Source organism: Acanthaster planci, linkage group LG01 (assembly GCF_054643075.1).
Source record: "Acanthaster planci isolate LZ-2023a linkage group LG01, COTS_SCS, whole genome shotgun sequence".
NCBI lineage: Eukaryota > Metazoa > Echinodermata > Asteroidea > Valvatida > Acanthasteridae > Acanthaster > Acanthaster planci.
The window spans coordinates 11880487-11905902 of record NC_141777.1 but is presented as its reverse complement, the minus strand read 5'-3'; the positions used below and the strand labels follow the sequence as shown (position 1 = coordinate 11905902).

Genomic DNA, 25416 nt, shown 5'->3' with positions numbered 1-25416 from the left:
CCGCAAGTGTAAGCTTTAATTGCTTCAATAAAGTCTTGTTTAACATAATTGTCTTTGGGTGCAAAAGGAATATTGCATTTTTGAACCGTTTTCAACAGCTGCCGATATGACTGACGCTGGAGGTACTTGTTTTTTTTATCTGCCCGTATGCCTTCAATGAGCTCGGGTTTGGTGTGAGATTTATGCTTGGGTGCCGGTAATGGAATATTGTACCGCTTGACAAAATCTTCTAAAACCGCCTTCTTAAATGGATTAAAGGTCGATAGTAGAGGTCTGTGTTGGTTGCTCATGTCTCTATTTATATATAGGTCTCGAAAAATTTTCTCATTTTTTTTATCGAGCAAGAGACGGGAAATCCTTTTTGGGTTTGAGAGTGATTGTTTGTGGGGTCGGTGCACGTCATGAGTTGTTTACAGGAAAAGTGGGGTCAAAAGGTCAAGGTCAGTAAAGTGGGAATTCCCGGCGCGAGTGGCGAAAAGAAGGTGAAAGCAGGGTGAAAGGGGGGAGAAAGGGGAGGTGGGCCAGAACTCTTTATTTCCTACTACTTGCTTTTATTGGCAGCTCCTTTATGACCTGTGAAGCATATTGGGTTGTCAAATGTATGCCCAAGTACCAACGAGATCATCAAACGAATCTTCGGTCAGAACGACGGTGCTGAGATCGCCGTGTTTTTTCGGGTCTGTGGTCAAGCGGCCTCCAGCTTTACAGGGGTGATTCCAATCATCCCCAGAAAGCCTTTTCATGATACCCTTTACACTGCGGGTTGTTGTTCAGTTTAGATGGGGAACGACTTTTGATTCTTTAATTCCGACCTTGCCAGCAACATTTTTCTCCACTGATAAAGCCGCAGAACTCCGGCTGATCGGGGCCGTGCTGTTTCTTCAAACTAGTTGGATGAATCCTTGTATTCCCCAGTTGGTCAATGTACTATGGAAGAGGTTGGCGGCTTAGGAACCGACATACATGAATATCTCTGGTATAAACAAACAATCAAACCTAAATCAGGCAGGTAATAGAAAATATGTTTTGCTGCCAGAACAGGGGACAAAGATCACTAAGTGGTCAGTAAGTAGCTGTAATTTCTTTGAAAATGGACATCATTACATCATGCCCTCACTTTATCACCAATTCAAGCCGAACTTTATCATTCTGGACCTCTTTCTTTGCAGACTTGGGGCAAAGGGTACCTCGTGGTCTGTGTGGGAATTTTCACGCAAGACACGGGAAAAGCTTTGTTTGGATGGCTTTTAAAGCGAATCATTATAAATGTTATCAGGTACAGCCCTCAAAAGCACCTGAAAGTGACTTTGCAAAATTCACGTAAAAAAGCGTCAGCAGTATCATTTCCCAATAAACATTCAAATGTTGGTGCAGCGCATTGATTGGGCATCGAATGAACATTATTTGTAGACATATGAACATTATTTGTACCTATTGGTGGCATAGGTACCACCGGCTATATTACTTGATTGATGTTAATTAAGTATTTGATCAATTTATAAAATGATTCTTTCTTTCCAATTTTAAATATATCAGTTTGGTACTTCCTTTCATTTGCCAGGAGAATGAAAAGTGTAAGTATCGGCACCTTAGAATCGAATGCCTTCAGTGGGCTCTACAGTCTCAAAACACTGTAAGTTTTCTGTAATCCCTCATTTGCATTGTCACATAGATCGCTGCAAGCTGTTTTTCCATGATAAGCTATGTACTTTAATACCAATGTCCAGGGAAAGTGCTCGAGTCGGGAGTTTTGGGTACCAGTTTTGCTGTCACAGAGAACACCGTAAACTTGATGTATGCCACAACTTGTATGAATCAACAACATGAGGTGCCCTATCAATAAAGTTGCCCTGATCCTTGTAAAATGAAAAAAAACTTCAAAACTTTGCGAGTTCACGTCATTTTTCAGCATAAATGCAACGTTTTGAGCGACATCTCTGTGGATTTTACTTGCGAGATTATATACGCAGCGTCTTCCTTGACTCCTATAGGTAGTCAATACTAATAATTCGTGTGTAACATTTTTTTTTGAAAAAGCAAACAAACTCTGTGGTTTCTGTCCTTCCATCGTTTATTTGTCATACAAACTAATACATTGCGGTAAATCTGGAAGATGGGTTTTATGTCATTCCTCCATATTTTATGCAGCGGGCATAATATGAAAATTATGACACCTGCTTACATTATTTATTTGTTTACTAGTTTACGCCATTTTATTGTCAGCCAGCCAGTGGAGATTAGTGCGTTTCCAGCTAAGTTAGGGAAAAGTTTTCACACGCTGTACAAAAATACAGATATCCTAAATCTAAAGGATATATATATTTAAAAACAACAAGAAAAAAACAGGGATTCTGTTCACACAAAATAATTAATAATTAACAATAAAAATAGATAAAGGGCCTAGCTCGAAGTTGCGTTGAAGTTGGGGATGACTTGTCCTTGCTTCACTTGGCACTAAGCTGGGGAGCCTGCAGTTGAAGGACTTGCAGTTCAAGGGGGCTTGAATGAACTCTGATGATCGTTGGCTATGTGCAGATGGTGTGTAGGACTCGATTGCACAGTCTCTCCTTCCCCTGCTTGGGTAAATCAGGTGTGGGGAACACAATGCATGCGACTCCGCTCCAAGTAACTCCCTGTCCAGCAGTACATACAGCTCGATAGGCTCACTGAGGTTACCTTAGTGCCTCAGTACTAGCGGTGTCTTTGCCTAGAGCAGGACAGGGACGAATATGTAATTGTGGCAGGTTTAATGCAAGGAGATATCACAGAGACAACAGAACAGTCTCTGTTGAGTCCAGTAGCCAAGTGGAGTCAAGTACTAACTATACCAAGTAAAACAGTTGTATGGACTATCAAAAGTGAAAGTCCCTTTAAAACACTACACTGTGTGTAAGGTTGTCATGGTTACCAGTGCCGGTCAATGCCTTCGTCCACCTGGGTACCTCATTTGTGTGTGTGGGTTGGTCTACACAGACATGACTAAGATGCTACAAGGACACTATACCAAGACCGGTGTCTTAGGAATTACAAGGTTACAACTGTTGCGGTCAAACTTTGGAAGTCTTGGTCCGGGAAATATGAGTGACTCATAGTCAGGAGGTAAAAGATAATTAAGATTAAACATTAAAATGTCAAAGTTCTGGGCAATGAAATCGATTTAAAGCAAAAGGAGTACACATCAAAAGATTAAACACCCGGATATAAGAAATGAAATAGAATAAAGAAAAACTAACTACTGAATATATGGAACTATGGTAAAAACTAGATAAAGGTGAATCAAGTCAAATGATCGAAACTTATCAAGTTATAAAACACAGAAGAATGTTGCAAATTCAAAGACTTAACTTGTAAAAGAGGGAAATATCCCTCTCTTCACTTTAGTCAAGGGAATGTGACTATTCAATGTATGCTAGAAGTAATATATCATAAAAACCTAAGTAAAATAATATTATACAAGTAATCCTAGGAATCACGTCTTTCTAAATTAAGTTTTACTTAATTTAGCCAAGTCGTCAGAGATCTTTTACCCTGGAAATGGTAAACTTCCAAATCAATGGAAACTCATACAGCAAGTTAAATTCATTCAGTGTTCTAGGACTAGGAAGTCAGAATGTTTAGACGGATCGTGGAAGATATCGCACAAGAAATGGTGTTTGTATCTGGAAACAACAGAACCTTAAACAGATGTCAACATGGATAGAACTTCTAAAATAGACTTTGGCTTAAATTAAGACGTGCACATTCTTTTACTCTTTCAGAGCATTCTCAGCCAAAATTACAATGACTGCAATTCAGAAACGCAATATGATATTGACCTATGACGACTTGGTCTAAACGTTGAAGAATAGACACTTCAATCTCGGCATAAAAGTAAGACAAAAGTATCATCAAACTCACCTAGAGCAGGACAGGGACGAATATGTAATTGTGGCAGGTTCAATGCAAGGAGAGATCACAGAGACAACAGAACAGTCTCTGTTGAGTCCAGTAGCTAAGTGGAGTGAAGGGTCACTGGCCACTGAATTTATCTGCTCCTCCTCAAGGATTCTTGTGGTTGGTTGCAAGTTCAGCTACCAACCTGCCCATACGCGCTGCCAAGCAACCCACACATTTCTAAGAAACTGCATGACCTAACTCTGGGGGAGTTAGAATTTCAAAAAATGGGGGGCACAAAATTCATCCTATTACATTTACAAGAAGTGATCCATTTTATCATCGCATAGCTGTACTAGTTGTCAATTTATAACACCCTGAAAGTGCACCTTTGAGGTCTATTAGCATAAAAATTCTGAACCAGATCGGGCTATAAATAGTTCTTTTGTTATAAGTCCTTGAAATATGCAGCTTTGAACCGACGTAGCGTTACTATGTTGATGTCATCACAATTTCATTTTAATATTTACCTACAACACTTCCCGTCTATCTACTTTCTAAACGTGAACCCATTCAAAAGAGTCGTAATGCACCGTTAAGATAAAGTCACGCGTCGTTATATAATAATGACGTAACGTCAGTGTTCATCAAGACCTCATCACCGTTTGTCTGCCTTTACTCCAAAAGAAAATCCAATCAAACTCAAAGTTTTTAGTCACTAAAAATCATGTAACTTTTTCAGATCACGCCCAAGGACCCCTGATTACATCATCCCAACATTTCTCCCAACTTCCAACTGTATCACATTACTCTTTGAATCCGTGTGCCCCTATTACGTAACTGCAGAAGAAAAAGAGATGTTCAACAAATATTAAACATCATGCTCAGTCACATAAGTATCACGTCACTAAACATAGCTGCCACAAAATTTGGTTTTACGTCTTGAATCAAATTGACCTTTTATACATGAGTGCTAAGAATGGATGTTTGCCTGGGCGCAAACGCTGTTCTCTAAGTGCTATCTTCTTAACTTTTAATAATAATGCTGTAAATGCATTTGTTTCGGAAAAGGTTTCATTATCCTGTAAAGGACTATAAAACTTATTACCTTCCCTCGAATTTTAAATACTGTCATGACCTTTTCAGTTTGTTTCAACTACGTTATTGGTTTCGTCTTTTGTAGGATCATTGATACTGTTAGCATCGACTCCATTGAATCAAATGACTCCATGGGACTCTCCAGTCTTCTAAGTCTGTAAGTGTCGTGTGGCTCCAGGTTTTTCTCATATTGAGCAACATCCCAATCTGTAACGTAACCATCGCAAACGCACTATTTTAATACGCATCGTCTTTCCTCATAAAACTCTGCTGAGCTGCTGTTATTAAAAGAAAAGATTTTTTCAGGATTGAAAAAGAAAGAAATTCAAAATAAAGCAATTTGTTTGGATTATCTATTTGGATTTCATTAATTTGCAAGATTTGCGAGATTTCTTCTTGAGCAATCCAAAGGAGGTAATAAACTAAAATTCGGCGAAGACCAGAGCTTAATGATATTTTGATTAAACCAATTTTAATTTTTACTAAGAAAAATGTTAAAACTGACAATAGATTCCAGGATTACGCAATGATGACATCAGTGACCATGAAACACGCTGTTCAAAGAACCATGTTATTACCCTGCGTCGAAAAAGACACCAGCACAAGAATTTGCTTATCGCCGTTTGGATGAGACACGCCCCTCCGACAATCCTTAAGAATTCCGTACATCAAGTTTTTGTCTGAGATTTTGCCCGTCCCGCGTATATTTGTGTGTATCATTTGACTGGAAAATTACCTTTATTTCAAAAGCTACTTGATTCTGTTTCAGTTGGTGATATGATTAAAGCATCGTTCGGAACGATTGCCGTACAATTTTCTCTCCTGTTAGTATTAAAGGAGAACAAAAATTGTTGGCCTAGTTAAAATCATCAAACTAAGGCATTCCAGGACGTCTTGTTTCCTCAGCACACACAATGTGAGTTATGCTACAGTTCTTCCATCATTTTTTAGGTTCAAGACGAATGCTCACAACATCTCCATTGAGTCAAATTCCTTCAGTGGACTCTCCTCTCTGGAGTACCTGTAAGTTTTCAGTTATTTATGATCTGTGTTGTTAAAGAGAACAGTGACAGCTGATTTGAAATTGATTATTTGATTATACGGCTTTTTGAACATATATTATGAAAGAAACCATCTAGTGAAACTGACTAGGTGCTTATAACTGATAAGATTGAAAGATGAACAAAGAAATTGACTGGAGCAGGATTTGAACCTGCGGCCTCTGGAATACCGTACCAGTGCTCTACCAACTGAGCTATCCAGCCCTATGTTGGTGGCTCTTCCCATTTGTCAATATCTCTGTTTGGGGCTGCTAGTCAGAAGCCATTAAACACCATGTAGCCAGGGATCACACTCCATTAACACGAGACAACCTGGGAAGTGGTAAACAGGGATCACTCAAAGAGGATACGGCTTTTTGAACACATATTATGAAATTATATAGGAAAACTGATTAGGTGCTTATAAATGATTGTAAAGCACTCCCTTTCTTTCAACAAATTATTTTAATGAACCCTATTTTTCCTATATCGGATTAAAGGTGGCGTCAGCAATATAAGCTTAAGTGGAAGTAACATTTTGTCGGTTATAAACAACTGTTACTTTTGGCATTGTACCGTAAATTTGGATATCATTTGCAAGACTTTCGGGTCCCCTTCCTTGGTTGGTTACATTTATTAGGCCAACAATCTGAAATCGTTCGTCGAAAAAGTAGATTCCAATGGTACTTCAGTCATAATAGTTTCGATAGATATGCATCATAATGAATTCATTAACAAAATAAAGCGGAGAGTGACTCTTACGAAGCTCTGCCAAGTAGTGCAATTTCTTTTATTTTCTTCACTGTCAGTAAAAGTTTGACGCTGAAGTTCGAAATTGTATCTATGTATTGATCAATCCCTAAATTGTTAAATATCTAAATATATAAGGAGAAAAAATTATGTCAGCTCCCTTCTCCACTTAGAAAAGCTTTGCCACGGTTGGTACTCCGCCCACCCCCGCCCTTTGCTTTTTGATCGAATGGCAACTCTTCCTTTACCATCAGTACTGATGCTGAATTCTTCAATTTAACCCCCCCCGTCAATATGACCTTGCCAAGCCAGCAGACGATTCCTTTGTAAAATGCACTGTCATAAATCACACCAGATGAGAAATTAGCAAGAGGTCATTGTTGGCAATATATGAAAGAAATAAAGCTGTGTAAAGCCTTTAGGGATTCCTTTTGAAAAAAAGCTTGCCACTTAACTCTCGCTGGCTGGATGCTTTTGGACAACTGACGTGTGGTCAATAAAAAAGCAAAATATTTTGCTTGGGATTCGTGATAAATCGAGAAAAGAACATATCGTGTGTGATATAGAAATTGTTTAACTGAAGTAGCTTAAATAGGTTGCTAATTCTGCAAAAGGAGATAGATTACAGGAAATCTCTTTGCAAATATACTTAAAACAGAACAATGGGCTGAGAAATAAACGTAATTAGAAAACAGATAACCAAAAAGTAGTGTAACCCCGTTATTCTGACTTGCAACAAAACACCGTGTTTGATTTCAATGTGACTGAGTTCAATTTGACTTTTGAATGATGTGTCCCGTTTATTAGGGCCTGACCCAAGTACTCGACCCACTGACTTGGTTTCTTGTTCAAGAATGACCGATTACCATGCAACGGAAACCTGATGCCATAATAAACAGTTCAGCAAAGATTGTGCATAATGGTTCATAGGTAAGATAGGTGTGTGTCGCTGGCGCGATAAGGTACATTTCACAGGAAGCATTGTAATTTCTGCGGTTTTGGGTCAGGAGCTGGTTCCAAGCATGAAACCTTTTCTTACCCTCACTTTTTTCCTGGAAATACGCGCGATGTCCATCGCAACTGCTTGCGCACGTAACGCCGGCCGCTAAAGTAGACCGACCCCCCCACATTTTTTTACTGTGTAAAAGCTTTTCAGCTTGTACATGTACACAGGACATAAGACCATCTTGTTTGTCTGGTTTCCAGATGTAAATGAATCATACAGAAACGATGTCATCTGAAAAAAAGAGAGCCACCACTAAATGTTTGGGGAATTTGACATGTTACTCAAGGGTACCCCATAAAAACACGTTAAAATTACGGAGTAGCCGGATTCCAGTCGATTTAGCATGTTTGATAGCTTCGGAGATCGTTTCATACAAAATAACGTCAACTTTCGCCGAACGGTTAACAATAAATGTTTACTGGCAAATTGACCAACGGCTTGTTTCTTTCCAACATTAAATACCAGTATACACATTTCCTTTCATTTGGCAGGTACCTGAGAGGCGTCAGCATCAGATGCATTGAGGCAAATGCTTTCAGTAGGCTCTACAATCTCCAAACGCTGTAGGTATTTTGGACTGTATAATTCGTGTTGTCATATCTAGAACGCTGCAACCTGAATATCCATAACAAGCTATGCACATTAACACTAATTTCCGTTAGCTTCGTTCTGGTCCCAACACTCCCTTGGTTAGCAATTTTATTGTCACGGAAAACAAAACTCATCGCAGTTTTGATATTTACGGAGGGCAGATAGCCATCTTGTCCGAATTCCGAAAGTGTTTCTAACAGATGGGGTGGAATTCATTTGATCCACTCAACAGCTAATATCTAAGGAGTCGGTTCATTTTTGGCGAGTGATGATGTTTTAGAAGCCTGAAGAACACGAACAGATTGATTCTGACGCAAGGTGCAGTTTAAGGCCAATATAATTACACTTTGGATGTGAATGATCTTTTTGCATGTCAGCCCATCTAACTGATTGCATTCTCAGAGTAGTTAGGTTAAAATGTGGGACAACTGGGGGGTGTGGAGCCTTTGTGGCAGTAGTGACGTCGATGTGGCGATATTTAGTGAAACGTTTGTTCAAATTGGGTTCGAGAAGAAAAAACTGGAATGAATTCTTCTCTCTAAGATGCCTTGATTTTAGAGTCGGCCGAGCTTATCTGTGGGGGAATGTATCTCAATTATCAGTGGCTGACTTGCACACGTCCACACAATGCTTTCCCCTCAGTCTCTGGAAAACAGTTTCAGAGACATTTTGGGGTCGAGATTATCGGTGGCCAAATGAAGAGGAACAGTCCAGGAAATCATCATCAGACTCGAAGGAGTTATACTAGTGGGAGAAAAAGGAGCATTTACCTTAACCACAAGAGAAAAAAGGAATATCCACACTTCGTATGACAATTCGGCTGTATAGCCTGTCCACGATGCCGTTTACACCTAGAGTGCCTTCAGTCTAGATGGTACGAACAGCAATTTGTATCTATTATAATGGCTCAACCTCGGTTTCCTGAGTGTACTTGAAAATCCGGCTTATTTGCCTTGCTGCTAAGAGAAAAGAGTAAGGTAACCTTTCGCTCAGGATAAATGGTACTATTGAAATTCTATTGGGGCAAACTCGCATGGGCATGGAAACTGTTGTTAGGGGAATATGGAAATGTGAATTGGCCCTGTACAGGTAAGCTGAGGGTATTAAGGAAATCTTGTTACCGATACGTTGTCAGCATGCACTTATAAACCAAGGTCTGGTCAACCTCTTCTCGTAGCAGTTAGTGGTAGGTTCAACCCTTGAAAGTGACCTTCAAGTGATTAATTTCATTTTTGACTTTAAAATATTTTTTTATTTTGTTTTAACTGATGTTTTTTAATTGTGTTTTTTGTCTTTCATTTGACAGGTACCTCCAGGATTTTAGCATCAGTAACATTGAGTCAAATGCCTTCAACAGGCTCTCCAAACTCAATTGGTTGTGAGTTGTTAAACATTCCCGATATAATTATGTCGTCAGAGGGAACGCTTCATGCTGTCTTCCCTTGACGATGTAACTTACGTGGACACATTCGATTTAGCGAACTGACAGCTTCAATCCTTGCAGTTGCTCCCCCGTCCATCAGCTGCCATAACTCCCCTTTCGGATTAATACAGATGGCTGTCCTCTTTTGAGCAAACCAGAAAGAATCACTTGTGGTTGTTTTTTTTGTTTTTTTTAGCACCGTGCCTACAGTTATTTATCAGGGGTGCCCCAGCCAAATCTAACAGCATGATACATTCCTCTTTCATTAAAAGAAAAGAGTACTGTCTTGCTAAATCAATAAGCAAACATTGAAATCAACAATAAACTTCGAAAGAACATTGTAAAAACACTTTTAACAGCAAAAGTCAAAGTTGGAATATCATAAAATAACTAAAAACAGCTCCCAGTTGGGGCTACACGTTTACGTGGCGTATAGCGTGCGTGTATGAAGCACAGACAATTAAGTACGGTAAACAGATCCAACTTCATTGAAAGGCTGCAACGTTAGTGCTTTGAATAGTGAAAGCAATCTTTTTATCACTGCACAGGTTGCCCTCCACGTAGATCTTAATATCTCATCGTGATAAAAAGAAGAACCATGGCATGGTGGCTTCGAATGTAACAGTGAATAATAAGCCGGGCGGTTTCGATATTATTTTGAAACAGGACGACGGAGGTACATCGCGAGATCAAATTTTCCCCCAGTCTGTTGTGAAATTCACATTTTGAAGAGGGCCTCGAACTAAACCACTGAATATGGGCGTTTCACAAAGCGCGCCATCAAGAGTTTGCAAGGCGCTAGCCAATCACAATGCGCGAAATCTGTCGACCATTTCCAAACACGCATTGGGTCGACAGATTTCCGGCATTGTGATTGGCGAACGCGTTGCAAACTCTTGGAGGCACGCTCTTATGAAACGACCTTATTAGATCAGTTTATCTGGTCTAATTTTTTGGGATTCAAATTTAAATTCCTCTTGTCTAGGATTTCCCACCACTACTACTGGTATCTAAAGTCATCATCATCATCATCATCATGACTATGTCAGTGAATCTGAAGTGTTTTAATTAACCGGTAGGGTTAGGGTGAGGCTGCTGTGGGATGAATTTTCACAGGTAGTGTATAAAGGGACAGGGCTAGGGTTAGGGTTAAAGCTAGGCCGACCGTTGGATGAATCTAACGGGGAAGGTTAGGCTGATGTGGGATGACTTTGACAGGTAGGGTTAGGGTTAGGTTGACCTTTGGATCTATTTTACTGTTGGGTTAGGGCTACGGTTAGGTTACGTCCGACCGTCGGATGAATTTAACGTGTAGGGTGAGGCTGATTTGGGATGAATTTGACAGGTAGGATTAGGCTGACCTTTGTATCTATTTAACGGATAAGGTTAGGGATAAGGCTAGGCGGGCCGTTGGATGAATCTAACGATTAGGGTTAGGCTGATGTGGGATGAATTTGACAGGTAGGATTAGGGCTAGGGTTAAGGTTAGTGTTAAGGCTTGTCCGACCGTTGGATGAATCTAGCCGGGAAGGTTAGGTCGACCTTTGGATCTATTGAACGGATAAGGTTAGGGTTAAGACTAAGCCGACCGTTGAATCTAATGGGTGGGGTTAGGGTTAGGCTGATTGATTAGGGATGAGGGTTAGGCAGATGGTCAGATGAATCTAACGGGTGAGGTTAGGCTGATGGGGGATGAATTTGCCAGGTAGGGTGAGGCCGACCTTCGGATCTATTTAACGAGTAGGTTTAGGGGTAAGGCAAGGCTGACCATGGGGTGAATCTAATGGATGGGTTAGGCTGATTGTGTAGGGATGGGGTTTAGGCCGATCGTCAGATGAATCTAACGGGTGGGGTTAGGCTGATGTGGGATGAGTTTGCCAGGTAGGGTTAGGCCGACCTTTGGATGAATTGAACGGGTAGGGTTAGGCTGATTGTGTAGGGATGAGGGTTAGGTCGATCAGGAGATGAATCTAACGGGCGGGGTAAGGGTTAGAGTAGGGTTAGGATTAGGCCCAGCGTTGTATGAACTGAATAGGTGGGGCTAGGGTAAGGCCGACAGTCCGAGGAATTTAAACAATCATCCTTGTATTTTCTCACTTTATTGTGACGGAATGTTTCAATACATGTATATGTAACCTGGAAAAAAGACACACGATGGGGGAACTTGCAAAAATCAACATGAACCAGGGATCAAAAGGAAGAGTCGCAGGATATTCTCAAAAAGAAACGACAAAGGAAGATCAAATTTGATTTCAACAAGCAAAGAACAACCAAAAAATATTTATTTCAATGCGAACAAAATGAAAATCCAAAACAAACCTCTCAATCAGAACCAGTGATTTTAGCTTCTTAAATGTATGGACCAGGAAATATACTCAACTCGTAACCAATAACTTAAACCAACAATAATGCTTAAACCAAGACAAACGTCAACCAGTACCAACACAGACTTAAATTATTAACCAGCAAAGCACCAGTAAATAATCGCAAAATTAAAGCAATCAAGCAAGAAACCTGCAAAAATACAAGAAAAGGAAGGAAAAGTCAGTAATAATCCAGGTTTTAAAGTCACAAATCAAATCAAATAAAAACATGAACAGTGGTGAACCTGTAATCTGCAATCATTGATCAAAGGTTTAAATGAAGAAATACAATTAAAAAGAAGAAACTTTCCGTACGTAAAATCCAATGCCCCAAAACCTTGAACATCACTGCTCTTAAACAAAAACAACAAAACTTGGCTATCACATTATTTTACATGGGCTACAGGTCAATGACTTGGTCAATTAGGCAATGTTCAGCACAGGCCAAGAACTTTCTTAGGACATAAACAGTCAAGTCAGAGCAAGAAGGGCTTAATCCTTTCTGCAAACAGAGGGGCTAAACTTGTACAAGTCAAACTGAGTCAAACTCTGCAGGGCACCATAGAATTAACAAGTAACTTACAGGGCAGAGTGCAGCTCTCCTGAGACCTTATAAACAAGTCTATTCTAGTCATGAGTCATGCACCATCTCTAAAAATTACATACCGGGGCACTACACTACACTGTACATGGGCTGAACTCTCATAAACACCATCAGCTTGAATTTAGCTTGACTCAACATTATATACATTTCTCACAGATTTAGGCTGCATAAGAAGTTTAGCACAAAAGGACCTTTCAAAAATGTGGCAAAACTGCAGTCAGCTAGCTTAAAAAAACACACTAAGACTCAATTATAAACCACAATTTCTCTGGTGAACTACATGCATTCTAGGGGGCTTATCGTTTTAAAGCCTCAAGCAAAACGCAATTTCTGGCCAGAAAGTATTAAAACACAATCAATATGATTCAGTAGTCAAGCAAAAGTACAAAAAGCAGTCTAGTCTTGTAACAAGCAATCAATTGTTATGGCTAAAAACAAAGCAAAAGAGTGTGATCCTGAGTGCCAAAAGTCCTATACACTAAAAACTTCACAAAACCAAAAGTTTCATCGAAGTTTTCATCTCAATACTCCATTGGTTCGAAAACATCAAAAATAGTACGATCAAGATACAATGTAAGAAAGTCCTAAGAATTTATTATCTACAAATTCAACTCACTCAGTTCACGGCAGACCAAAGCTGAAGGCAGAAGTTGCTTAGTACAAAGAGAGAGAGGTTAAGGTGGATGCTGTGGTCTCCCTTGCTGCCGGTCTGCATCTGACTATATCTAAGGAACTCACATGCATCAGGTCTTGTGCAATAGGGCATTACAGGATATTTACTCTGGGGATTATTTTCGAAAGGGTGGGGGACCACTCCTAGCAAATTCAGGGCAAGCTAGCAAGAAATTCAATGTTAAAAGCAGGGGGACAACTCCTATACACAAGCAGGTAAGCAAAAACAACTAAGTGAAAAGAGTCCCCTCTACATATATTAAACGATTTTCCTCAAACTGGCCAATTTGTCTGTTATCATAGGCTCAAATACAAGTTGGGCAAGGCGGTCGTGCTTTTCTTACCGAAAACGTGAAAAAAGCGCCTTCCGTGCCAAACTATTGGTGGCGCTCTATAGCCTCCCTTTCCAACTTCTGTCTATACCGTAAATTGCTTAGTGTATTTCATGTGTTTTCCTGTACCCTTTATTTAACAGTGGCATAGACAAAGGTAGCGTCAATACCATCAGATCCCATGCCTTAAGTAATCTCTCACATCTCCAGATGCTGTAAGTTTTTTGATAATTATTTTCAACTAAGTGCTAAGAAACAAACCATAAACCACACGAAATTATTATTATTACCATTGTGTGTTTCAAGAAAAGTATTGGTAATTATACATTATTAATTTTTATCATTTATTTGACCGTTTACAAAATCAAGAGTTATTGTCATTGTTTTAATGTGAAAGGTAAATGCTTTAGAGTCATACTTTTTAAAATTAACAATACCCCGACAAGTGAAATGGGATAACTATCCGCATATTTCTGTCTATTGACTTGGGTTTTGTAATATGAAATGGAAAGGGTTTGGCTTAATACTGTCACCCTGTGTGGGACCAACGGTCAGATTGGCGAAGTGTTTCGGTGCATATTTTCCCCAGGGTTGACCCAATGGTAAGGTGAACTGGTATGAGCCGTATGCGACGGATTTAATGATTATAAAGTGTAAACCCATTTGTTAATGCACATTGTCCTAGTTCAAACATGATTTGTGTATTTCCGTTATATTACAGTTTAATCGGAAATGCTGAAATTGGCTCCATTGAAACTGATGCATTCCATGGAATGTCTAATCTGCAAAAGCTGTAAGCATGTGATGGCCTTGCAGTTGTGTTTTTACGTGTTGTCATTGTTCTTGATGTGTTGTTTGGTTTGCAAAGGCGATACACCAGCTGTATTAGTATTATGAACCATTAATACGCAACTGTGCAGGTTACATAGCTGTCCTAACCGTTTCATTGAATTTTGAAAGCGAAATGTTCTTTCACGAAAATATTTTTTACAGGTGTTTGAATCGTACAGTTCAACTTGAGGATTAAATAAAATGATGCCACGTGAAATTATGAGATTAGATTAAAAACGCACAAATACAACTTCAGGTTATATCACGAAGCCATTACGAAGTTAGTGAGCGTGCGGTGAGACGTATTCTACACGCAATATTTCTTAGCCTATGGAAAATGAAACTGTCCTTTAATACATTTCCAGACAATGCTCTGATGTGTAGATTAGGGAGAAATATCAAAATCTCTGCAAATTTCCTTTGTTTATTTTCTCATTAGTGTAGAGATTGCAAATTGTCGAATGATGTAGAATAAATTGCTTTCTCTTTATGGGCGAGCAGCGCTCCCTAAAGAAGACGCTTATCCGAAGAGTTCAATCAACCCAACATACACAAGCTCTTGGAACCCTTCGTATGTCTACTTTTCATGTTAATCATGATGTGGAACTTTGAATTTAACTGAATTTGTGTGGGGTCATTTTGGTCGAAACTCTCATTTTAGTTAAAATGGTTGGGACATTCATATTTTAGATATCGACACGAAACTTTTTGCAGAGGTCCATTTCAGACCAACTTGGTACTCTGTGGTGTTGTAGTTTATATTTTAAGATTACTCAATATACAATGAGATTTCACATAATGTTTCAGTGAAAAAAAAATGGCGTTTGGACATCTGTTGAGCATGTCCTGACCAGGAGAGTAGTTATATAGGCCATACAACATCTGATAAAATACACCAACAATCCTGAAACACCATTAAAGACAGGGATTGCGCCCCCCCCAACTTGGAAGTGGTGAACGGGGATTACAAAAGAGGATACGGCTTTTGAGACATAAATGTCGACCAAACCATGTAAGTTTGGATGCTTGCAATATTGGTCTATTTATTAATTTCAAAGACGAACAATGTGATCAGAATCCGTCACCACCATAAATCCTCCAGAACACTCCACTGGCGTTCTACTGACTGAGATATCCGGTCGTATGTTGGCGACCCCACTCATTTGTCAATATTTTGAATGGGCAGTGGACAGAAACTATAAAACCCAAAACGCCATAGCAGGGATTACGTCGCTAATACGTAATACAGTAGGGGAAGCGGAAAATAGGAATCACGCAGGTAAATTTTCTTTCTTCATCTTCATATTTATTATATACTATGCAAGAATCCGGTCACTTTCCCTATATTCTCGAAAATACATCCGCTTAAACTGCTTATTTGATGAGAATATTCTCCATCGATGTTTAAAACGCCGACAATAGTAATGAACTGGTACTATGGACAAAACATGCCTGCTTTTGGAGAGATGTGGCTCAAAAACACCACAAGAACTCTGCAGCTTCCATTTCAAATAGTGCTAATGTAAATGATATAATAATGATTATATTTCTTTTAAGCTTTAAAAAGAAATTACCAAAGTTTATGCTGTTGTTGGTTCCAAAACATGATCTGAGAAATAAACAGTTTCATGCAATGTTGCCTTTACTCTCCGTAAATGTTTTTCAACAATCAAATAGTAATTGCAGCATTATGAAATTAGGTTTGATTTAAAAGTCCTATTGCGGATGATGCTATTTCATATAGATCAATGACATGGAAATCTCAAATCTCATATTCACTAATTTCAGAGTTTTTGACCAAAAATAACATTTTGCTTTGAAGCTTAGGTTTGTGAAGTTGGCCTTTTTACTCACCAGTCGCCCGTTTCCACCCGACGACAATCGCACTGTTAGTGTTTTTCACTCTACGAATGCTTCGGTTTGACCATTGTTGGAGACGGGGGGGGGCGGGTTCAAAATCTTGCAACTTGTTACAGCTACAAAGAGCAGCCAATGTCGCAGGTCCTGATGGTATCACCTAGGAAGTAACACACCAACAATGGTCGTGCAGGCAAACAAGACGCCTCCCCACCTTTGACATCAAAACGGCGTTTTTATGGACTTTTTGTTCTCCATTTTAGAGTGCTATTAAATTTATTTCAGTTTGGAAGTCCAAGAAATTCCTCACAATCCGCCTTTAAGGCGACTTAATTCCCCCATTCCCCTGGTCAAAAAGTGGGGGATATGACCCAAGTCTCTGGGATTTGCGTCATAGACAAATACAATGTCGTTAAGAATGGTCTCAATATGCAACCCAAAGAAAGCGTAATGTTATGTTGAAATGCAGAATCACTTTATTTACACCCTTGATACTGTTTGACTTTTATTAATTTTGATGCACTTGTTTATGTTTTCGATTGAATTCTTATGACTAATAAAATATTGTGTGTTCTCCCGTGAAAAGTCATAGTTAAGGGTCAGCAGGCCGATTCAGAACCGAGTCCGTCAGAAAGTCAGTTGTTGACTTTTCTCCCTTAAAGAAGTCTTCGTGTGGAAAATGCTTGAAGATCTATAGCTAGTTGTACAGAATATTTATTAAGTTATTATTCACTTGATTTGACAGTTGGGTGGCAGGTCTGACAATTGATCATATTCCACTCAACGCCTTCAGCGGACTTTCCAACCTCCAGTCGCTGTAAGTATGAGGGTTGTCTCTGTTTAGTGTTTGTTTTATGCTGTTTTGTGGTGAATATCTAATCTGCCTGTTTCATTACACATAATACATCAAAAGACCTTATGTGGGTCGAAGACTTCTAACCTTGGAGCTGCAGTGGCAAACCGAAACGGGGGGGTTGAAACCTGCCCACTGAGGTTTTTGTGCATCAGCAGCTGTTTTACGAGGGGAAGGGATGAATTTAGGTTCAAGCTCCTACCCTATAGACAAAAGAGTATTGGATGTGGAACTACATTTGCAGATAAACTTTTGCCTCTTGTGCTTGCTTTAACAGCCGAAGAAAACAATAATGCAGGGAAGGGTTTGGTGAGAGTTGCCAATGACTTGGAAAGTGCGGTGCTCGTAATGGTCATTTGGACAACTGTGACTTGCAATATTATTTCTGCAATTTTTTGTTGTGACCTTTTACGTGACATATTTAAACTAATGTTGATCTATCATGTCAATATATTCAGTGCGCTGTTCAATGTGTCGGGAAAGACCAAGACCAAGACAATTTCAAACATCGAAAACGGTGCTTTTGGAGGAATACAGACTTCACACCTTAAGTGAGTCGTTAAATTTCTTTTCCGTGCGAAATATATCAAGTTTAATAATTTTGCTGACCCCGTATTTAATTTCAGCTTTTTTGATTTGTTTCAGACGCGCATGTTTTAAGCCGTATGAGATCCAATTTTATAAGATCGTCACTTGTGGTAAACATATAGGCCTAGAGGAGTCAATTATTTTCGTGAAATTAACAACGGTTGTACATTATTTTCCTGGATCACCGAAAGTTAAAAAGAAAAACAGAAGGGAAAAAAGCTCCAGGTTGATTTCCATCCAAACGACTGAATGCTGCAGATTTTTTAATTTGTTTGGCTTCGTTATATTTCTTTTTCAATTCATTTCCATAAAATGCGCCATTCCCATCCAGGCTCATACAAATATCAAAGCTTTCTGTTGAGGGAATTTAGACTTCGAGTCAGTGTGAAAAGTAAAGTGTAAAAACAAACAGTGTGTGATATCCCTTTGAAAGGCCTTGGAAACAGCAGTTTCTGCGAGCATGAGGTAATTTCTCATGTACTACGGTGGACGTCGCTTATGTTCTTGCGATCTGGAACATATTGTAATATGTGGTATACAAAGTGACCATTTCCCAACCGATAAAATCGCGATCTGTTACCATGGAAAACAACAGGTCATAACTGCTTCAATCTACTTAGGTAACACCAATGTGACATAAAGTATGCCCAGAAATGGATTTGAATGACACAGTATGTCATGGAATATCTGGGTTATGCTCCATGGATTTGCTCTTTGAATTAGAAGATAGGATAGAATTTTTGAATTCGTTAGAGAGTTGTCTAAAATGTTTTAACCTTTGGGGAGGAATCCGCAATCCATGATGATACCTTTACCAATATTGTCGAAGTGCTTGGGTATTTCGACACCAGTTTTGTAAAAATCAAACACATCAATGTGGCGCAGTGCCCGTTTTCCGAGACAGGTCAGCCAAAAGTGTACGTGGTGCTCACTGCACGCGCTGTGGCACGCATCCTTGAATGTTAAGGAATCGTAACAACAAAACCATATATTTCTGCTCGAGTTCAAACTTCAAACTTACAATGAGGAGAGCATCTGTAGGTATATGCCAAGATTCAAAAGGTACCTCAACTGGGTGGGACTGTATCGCGCAAGACAAATTGTTGCTTCCTAATTTGATTAATATCAACGGAAGCAGTAGTGTTTTCCTCAGACGATGTTGGTGCTTTTATATTATTTTATTTGTACTTTTGCATTTTTCTTATCAAACCTAAGACACCTTATGTTTAGAATTTTCCAAAGTGCATTAAGATGTGTCTATTTGATTAACATTGTAGTTGGACGATCGTTGATGATTACCGCCTATGCTGTGCCCTTTCTGAGCTAGAGAATTTTTCCATCGAGGACGACTGCCTGACAACAAAGGTTAAACCAGCTTTGAACCTGTGCGACAGCCTTATGCCAAACGTCATATTGCGAGTTGCATTATGGGTATTAGGAATAAGCGCCCTCATCGGTAATTTTTCTGTGCTGATTTGGAGGCTTAAGCGGAAAGGGAAAGAAGGGACAAAAAAGAAATTGTCGCTTATGGTTTGCAATCTGGCCGCAGCAGACTCTCTGATGGGTGTGTACATGTTAATCATAGCAGGGGCAGATCTAATGTATGGCGACCAGTACTATCTCTATGCCCCAGACTGGCGCGTCAGCATACCGTGCAAAGTCGCCGGAGTTTTGTCAGTTCTGTCTAGTGAGGCTTCGGTGTTTTTCGTTACACTTATCAGCATTGACTGTTTTCTTGGCATTGTCTTTCCGTTTAAAAAAATCGGTTTCAAGGACAAAACAACTAAAATTCTTGTTATTGTCTCATGGTGTTCGGCGCTTTGTTTGAGTTTAGTGCCAACACTTTCTGTTGGGACTGATTCGGACGTATATGGACTTTCGGATGTATGTATCGGCCTTCCTCTCAGCACTAAGACAGCATACGTCCAATTTCAGCCTCCACCTATTTCTGACGTGATTCAGGGCGCAGAAGGCGCCTACGGGTTCGAGAACATTCCTAAACCTTTAGGAGAGAAACCATCTTGGATCTTGTCAATCGTTCTCTTTCTTGGCGTAAATCTGGTTGCTTTCCTGATTGTGCTATTTTGCTACGTAGCCATTTTCATCAGTGTGAAGCGGACAGCAAAAACTGTCCGAGTAAATGCACACAGGGAGCGTGAAATCAAAATGGCAATCAAGATGGCGTCGATCATTTTAACCGATTTCAGCTGTTGGATGCCAATAATATTCATGGGGATTCTGTCTCAGACAGGGAGGGTCAAACTATCATCTAGCATTTACGCGTGGACCGCCGTTTTGATTGTGCCAATCAACTCGTCCCTCAATCCTTACCTGTATACGTTTTTCACCGTGTGTTGCGCAACTAAATCCAAAGCAAACAACTTGCAAGAGCAAGCAAAACACGCCGAAAACAAAACCGAACAAACACGTGTACAAAGCAGAAGTTCAGACTCACAGAATATACAGATTTCTATCATATCAAAGTGAGGCGGAATCAATGGTTTGGAAAATGGTCATTTTTAACCTACACAAATGATCGTGCAATTTGACCCTACCGAGGCCATGAGTTACGCAGAAAGGTTGGTAACGTTTCGTCTTAATATTGAATTTTTTAAAAAATCTTTGTTGTAAAAGTTTAAATGTCTGTTTTGCAAAATACATCTCTCGATTAAGTGGTAATTAAATATACATATTTTAATCTAAGCCATACTGGGATTTTAATTGTGTCTTAAACCAACTTAAATTTCAGGTACTGTAAGATGATAACCTATTGAGTGGTATATTTGTCATTAGTTCAGACATCACAGCATACATGCACTTGAATGGTACTTGGAGTAAGTTAAAACAAATAACATAAGGAATGTCCTACTGCAGGTGGTGCACATTATCCAACGCATATTAATATGCACTGTATATTCAGGGCTTGTCCGAGAGCTTGCGAAAAAACCTCACAAGCTTACTCGGGTGGGACTCGAACCCACAACCTCCTGCTTACTAGTGCAGATGTCTTAACCACTCGACCACCGAGCTTGCCGGGGTCGGTTGGACAGTCCGAGTCAAATGAAGCAGCGGGTACCGCGAACTATTTTCAAGATGTATTTTTGCTTTGGGGAGATGTTAATTATATATAACGGGTTTGTGAGGCTTGTGAGGTTTTTCGCAAGCTCTCTGACAAGCACTGAGCATACAGTGCTTAATAATATACGTTGGGTAAGGACAAACCCGTTATATATAATTAATCAGAAAAGTTTTTTTAAAGTTAGTAATAAAGCAATCAAGTCTGCATCGGGGGGTTTATATACAATCCCAGTTATAAGGTTCGTATGATTTTAGGGTGTGACAATATCAATAAAAATGCATTCAAAATATTTGTCCAATAAAGCGCTCAGGTCAAGTCTGGATACAAATCGGAGATTCGCGGATAAATATGAGGCAACCCCTCCACCGCTCTGCCAACTCTGCTTTTAGTCAGATGAGTATATCCAGGTATGTTTAAACTATTTATATAGGAATTTCCATTCAGCCAGTTCTCACAAAATCCGATGACAGAGAAATCATAATTAAGTGAACATAAATTTTTAGGTGGTCTGTTTTTTTTTTGGTAAACTACGTATATTTATGAAAAATTATCTGTAAAATGTCCTCAAATCTATCATATGAATAGTAGCTGGAATGATTTACAACTTGATAAGGATTATAAGGATCACCGACAAGGGGAAGTTCAAAAGAGTTAAGATAGTGAGTAATTAAATATTCTACGTTAGTAAATGGTGAATATGTAGGCCCAAGACTGAATTCGCAGCCGCAAATTCCTCAGAATCCAAGGAATTAAAAGGAAAAATATTATAAGACAGATAGGGCAAAACCAATTATCATCACTGTATGTTCAGTTATAATATTCATTTAAGGTGGGTCCACAATTGAAAGGAATCACAGAAAATCCCATTTTGATTTGTTCTTAACGGGTTACAACATACACTACATGGATACTTAACAGGCATTTATAACGGAACAATTTATACACATAATAATAACAAATACCATATAACAGGATGTGAATAACCATAACAGGGAAGGTCTAAGTACTCAATGAAAGGAAAACATTTGACGCATGTGCCAGGGGTGTCAATTAAGGAAATTCTAAGAAAGAAAGAACTTTAATATCAAAGTCCTCTCAGATGAGAAAAATGTACAAATATCATTACCACTTAACATTGACATGATTAATCCAAGCTATGGTTTATATATGTATTGGGCTATTCATGGGGGAGGGATTTTCACTCCATTAATGTACAGGTTACATTGCTTGAAAATGACTCCCTTTCCCTCTTCGTGGGCCCTCTTCATGATGTCACGGAAAAATCTTTTGGTTCTGAAATCTTCCGACGGGAGATGTCACAGGGTTGCCTTGACAGTTTGCCCAGTTTTCCCCATACAATTTTTAGTTCTGGACGATAGACAAATCTAGCCAAGATATATCTCGGTTTGTCAGTGGAGGAATCAGGCTTACGACCAGTTCTGTGAGCGTTTTCAATTTCGGCGTCGGGCATTCTAAGTTTTTCAGCAAGAGTCTTGTTCACCTCATTATAGGGATAAGCAGGATCCTCGGATCTGATTTCAGGGATACCACCAAATCGGAGATTATAACTGCGGGAATGCCGTTCCAGCCTAAGGGTTGCTTCCTTTAAGTTTGTGACATTTATCGTCATCGTTTCCAATTCGACAGTCATCTTGGAGATCTTGTCTATCAAGGATTCATTCTTCGCCGGTAGTTCTTCCATAGATTTGGAAGAGAAGACAGAGATTCCTCCATTTCCCTCGGTTTGTTCTCAGTACTAGTTATTCTACTCATGAGTGTTTCTTGGTTGAGGATTGCTTTGTCAAGCTCGGAAGTTGGATCGTTTGCCAGCCCTCTGATTTGTCGTCGTAGCGCTGCAATGGCGTTAGACTCTCACCGCACAGCGTCAGGTGATTGGTCGGACGGATCACGTGATGTTAGTGGCGCGGTTCCTGGATCCTCTGGATCTTCTGGACCTGCAGCCGAATGTTTCCGATCATTTCTAGGCATTTTTCTAAAGGAACTTCAGCAGAACTTGAGACACCCCATTCAGTTTATCGATCAGAGGGCTGGCAGAGGCTTGTTTTCAGGTGTTTTAGATGGTTTTGTGGGTCAACGATTGTAGTTCAAATCACGGACTTCCGCTTAGGGGGCGACTGAATCATCTGAACGCAAGTTTATTGAATAATTCTCAAGGTGAACTTTTCAATATCCCACCTTCTGAAGGACACATAGAAATGTAGATGTCCAAAGCAGCGGACTCTCCTCTGAGGGGGCGACTTGGTCAGGAGGCGAGTTTGCAAGGGGGAGACTCAGTTGGGGGGAGTTGGCAAAGGGGCGAGATGGTAAGGGGGCGATTTGACCTGATTCCCATCTGACAGGCGTGTTTTACAGAGTGCATCACAAGCACTCTCACTGAGAAATGTCTTTAGTCTGTCCTTCTCCACTCTCTAATTCAAGTCTGCAACTATTTGAGCGTTGCGTTGTCCTGTTCTATTACTGACTACAGTAAAGTCACCTGACCTAACTCTTAATTATCAGCTTTGGCCCAGGAGTTTGACGAGCAATCTAAGGTCCAGAGTTAGGGGCCGTTTTGGCGGAACTATACCACCGATTGTTAATTGGTTGGGTGACCTGGTCGACTGACACAATGAGCATGTCTGGGCACATGAAATAACGGCAAGTTTAACTGAACTTATTTAATATACTTTTCTTTAGCTTATATAACCAATATATTTCAACACTTAAAATTTATTTCATATTGTACAAAAATAACACAAAAGACAATTACAAAAGAACACTTGAATAACCGGCACTCCACACATCGCAGAGTGCCGCATATAGTTCGCCATCCGCAACCTATAACATGTATCCGCAACTGGGCACTCCTCACTCGGGTGACTGCACACAAGATATATCCGCCAATTGCGGGTGCTAACTAAACCAACATAAAGGGTAACTCTTGGCGTTTGCTGACACTCTGGCTGTCCAGTATTTCACCACCTTCCTAGACGGTGATCCTCGGGCAGACCTCGGCAACTCTTCCCACAACCCTACCCACACGTCAGTGATGTTCTATTCACGATCCTTTCTTACCGATACTAAGAACAGTACACGTGACTAATAAGTCAACTACTGCGGATACGTTACGGTTACTTAAATGGTAGCTGCAATCAGTGTTTTTGGTTAACAAACATGTAAAATGCACTTTTATTCCTCAGTAAACCTTATTTTCAAGGGTATTTTAATGCCTTTTGGTTTTTTATGGTAATGAGTATTTCCATATTCACGAGCAAACTGTGATGACATCTCAGGAAGAAGCCTCAGTGTAACATTTGTTTGTACAAAAAAATGCAGTCATGCGTTTTAGTAGATTTTCCTGGACCACGTTTTCTTTCGGACACACACAGACCAGGCTACACCAGCCAGACACCGATTACACCACGCACAGCATGGCATAGTCTAGACAAAACATAAAGTTGCACCAGTCCCGCGCCGCTTTACGCATGCACGATCACATGGAGAGCTACCGTAACCAAATATGTAAATGCCGCTTGGATACCAGCACATTTGTCCCGCATTCTTTGCGCCCCTACATAAGTTAGATTATGTAATTTTTAACTGTAACCCTAACTTGTGTAAGCCATTCTGTTAAACACTCATTGCATTATCTGGGAAGAGGGGGCCAGTCCAAAGAAAACAAGGAAAGCCAGCCGTGTAGATGGACATGATTTCACTGAGACATTCATCTTAGGTCTGTGTATAGCTTCCTATGCTTGAAACATCATGTTTCTCTGTTCTTTCTTGAAAGTACGTTACGGTTCTCCCTTTTCAGAGGGATGGTTTGGCGGGGCACACTGAGCACATGCATTTCACATGCGTAGCACATGCATTGTCATCACGTGTTATCACTCATAGTTTTGCAGTTTATGCCAAACATCTAGTTTTCAGTCTTTCTGCACTTGTAGGAGGTAAACGAAAAAGCAGTACCTGAAGAAAAAGGGAACATTGGCCTCTAAGGGTTAGATAGAATTGTTACCAGTGAGGGTGCTGATGTTAATTGTTAATTTCAAGATGAGATTTGTCCTTTTACGACCTTTTCTGGTCGAGGAATGCACGTGAGCTTATGAGCTTGAGTCCAAAGGAGTCGAATTTATGAGTGCTTGTAGTATAAATTCAAACGTTGACAAGAATTAGAAGGCATTGCTATAATACTTTCCGCATCAAACATACGAGCACTAGGCCGCTCAGAAGTTAATAACCGTGCGCGAGTCTGAACGACTCCCCAGCTTTGCCTGTATGTACTTACAAATGTATAATCTTTGGATTAAATTATATTAGAAACCAATTTAAATTGTTAACTGATGTTAATTCCTGTATTGTAGTGGCGTAGATTTGTGCAAGAAATTGGGAGGGATTGGAGATGGCGAAAGTTGGGGAGGGGGGAAGTGACATTAAAATATGAAAAGGGGGAGGG

The 25416-nt window shown here is 39.8% G+C and overlaps 2 long non-coding RNA genes, 1 other non-coding gene and 1 pseudogene across 3 annotated transcripts; 3 read left to right on the top strand and 1 right to left on the bottom strand.

The window, feature by feature from the left end:
• The first annotated feature begins 1567 nt into the window (after positions 1 to 1567).
• On the top strand, positions 1568 to 9740 carry LOC147800370 (uncharacterized). Its single transcript, XR_015427318.1, has 5 exons — positions 1568 to 1633; positions 5057 to 5128; positions 5923 to 5994; positions 8259 to 8330; positions 9665 to 9740. It is a non-coding gene; the product is annotated as an uncharacterized LOC147800370 (long non-coding RNA).
• On the bottom strand, positions 6164 to 6236 carry Trnat-ggu (transfer RNA threonine (anticodon GGU)). The gene has a single exon. It is a non-coding gene; the product is annotated as a tRNA-Thr (tRNA).
• Positions 9741 to 13734: 3994 nt separating the features above from the next.
• LOC110981441 (uncharacterized) lies at positions 13735 to 17848 on the top strand. Its single transcript, XR_015427313.1, has 4 exons — positions 13735 to 13967; positions 14474 to 14545; positions 17186 to 17257; positions 17752 to 17848. It is a non-coding gene; the product is annotated as an uncharacterized LOC110981441 (long non-coding RNA).
• Positions 17849 to 19132: 1284 nt separating this feature from the next.
• On the top strand, positions 19133 to 25416 carry LOC147800369 (G protein-coupled receptor GRL101-like; annotated as a pseudogene).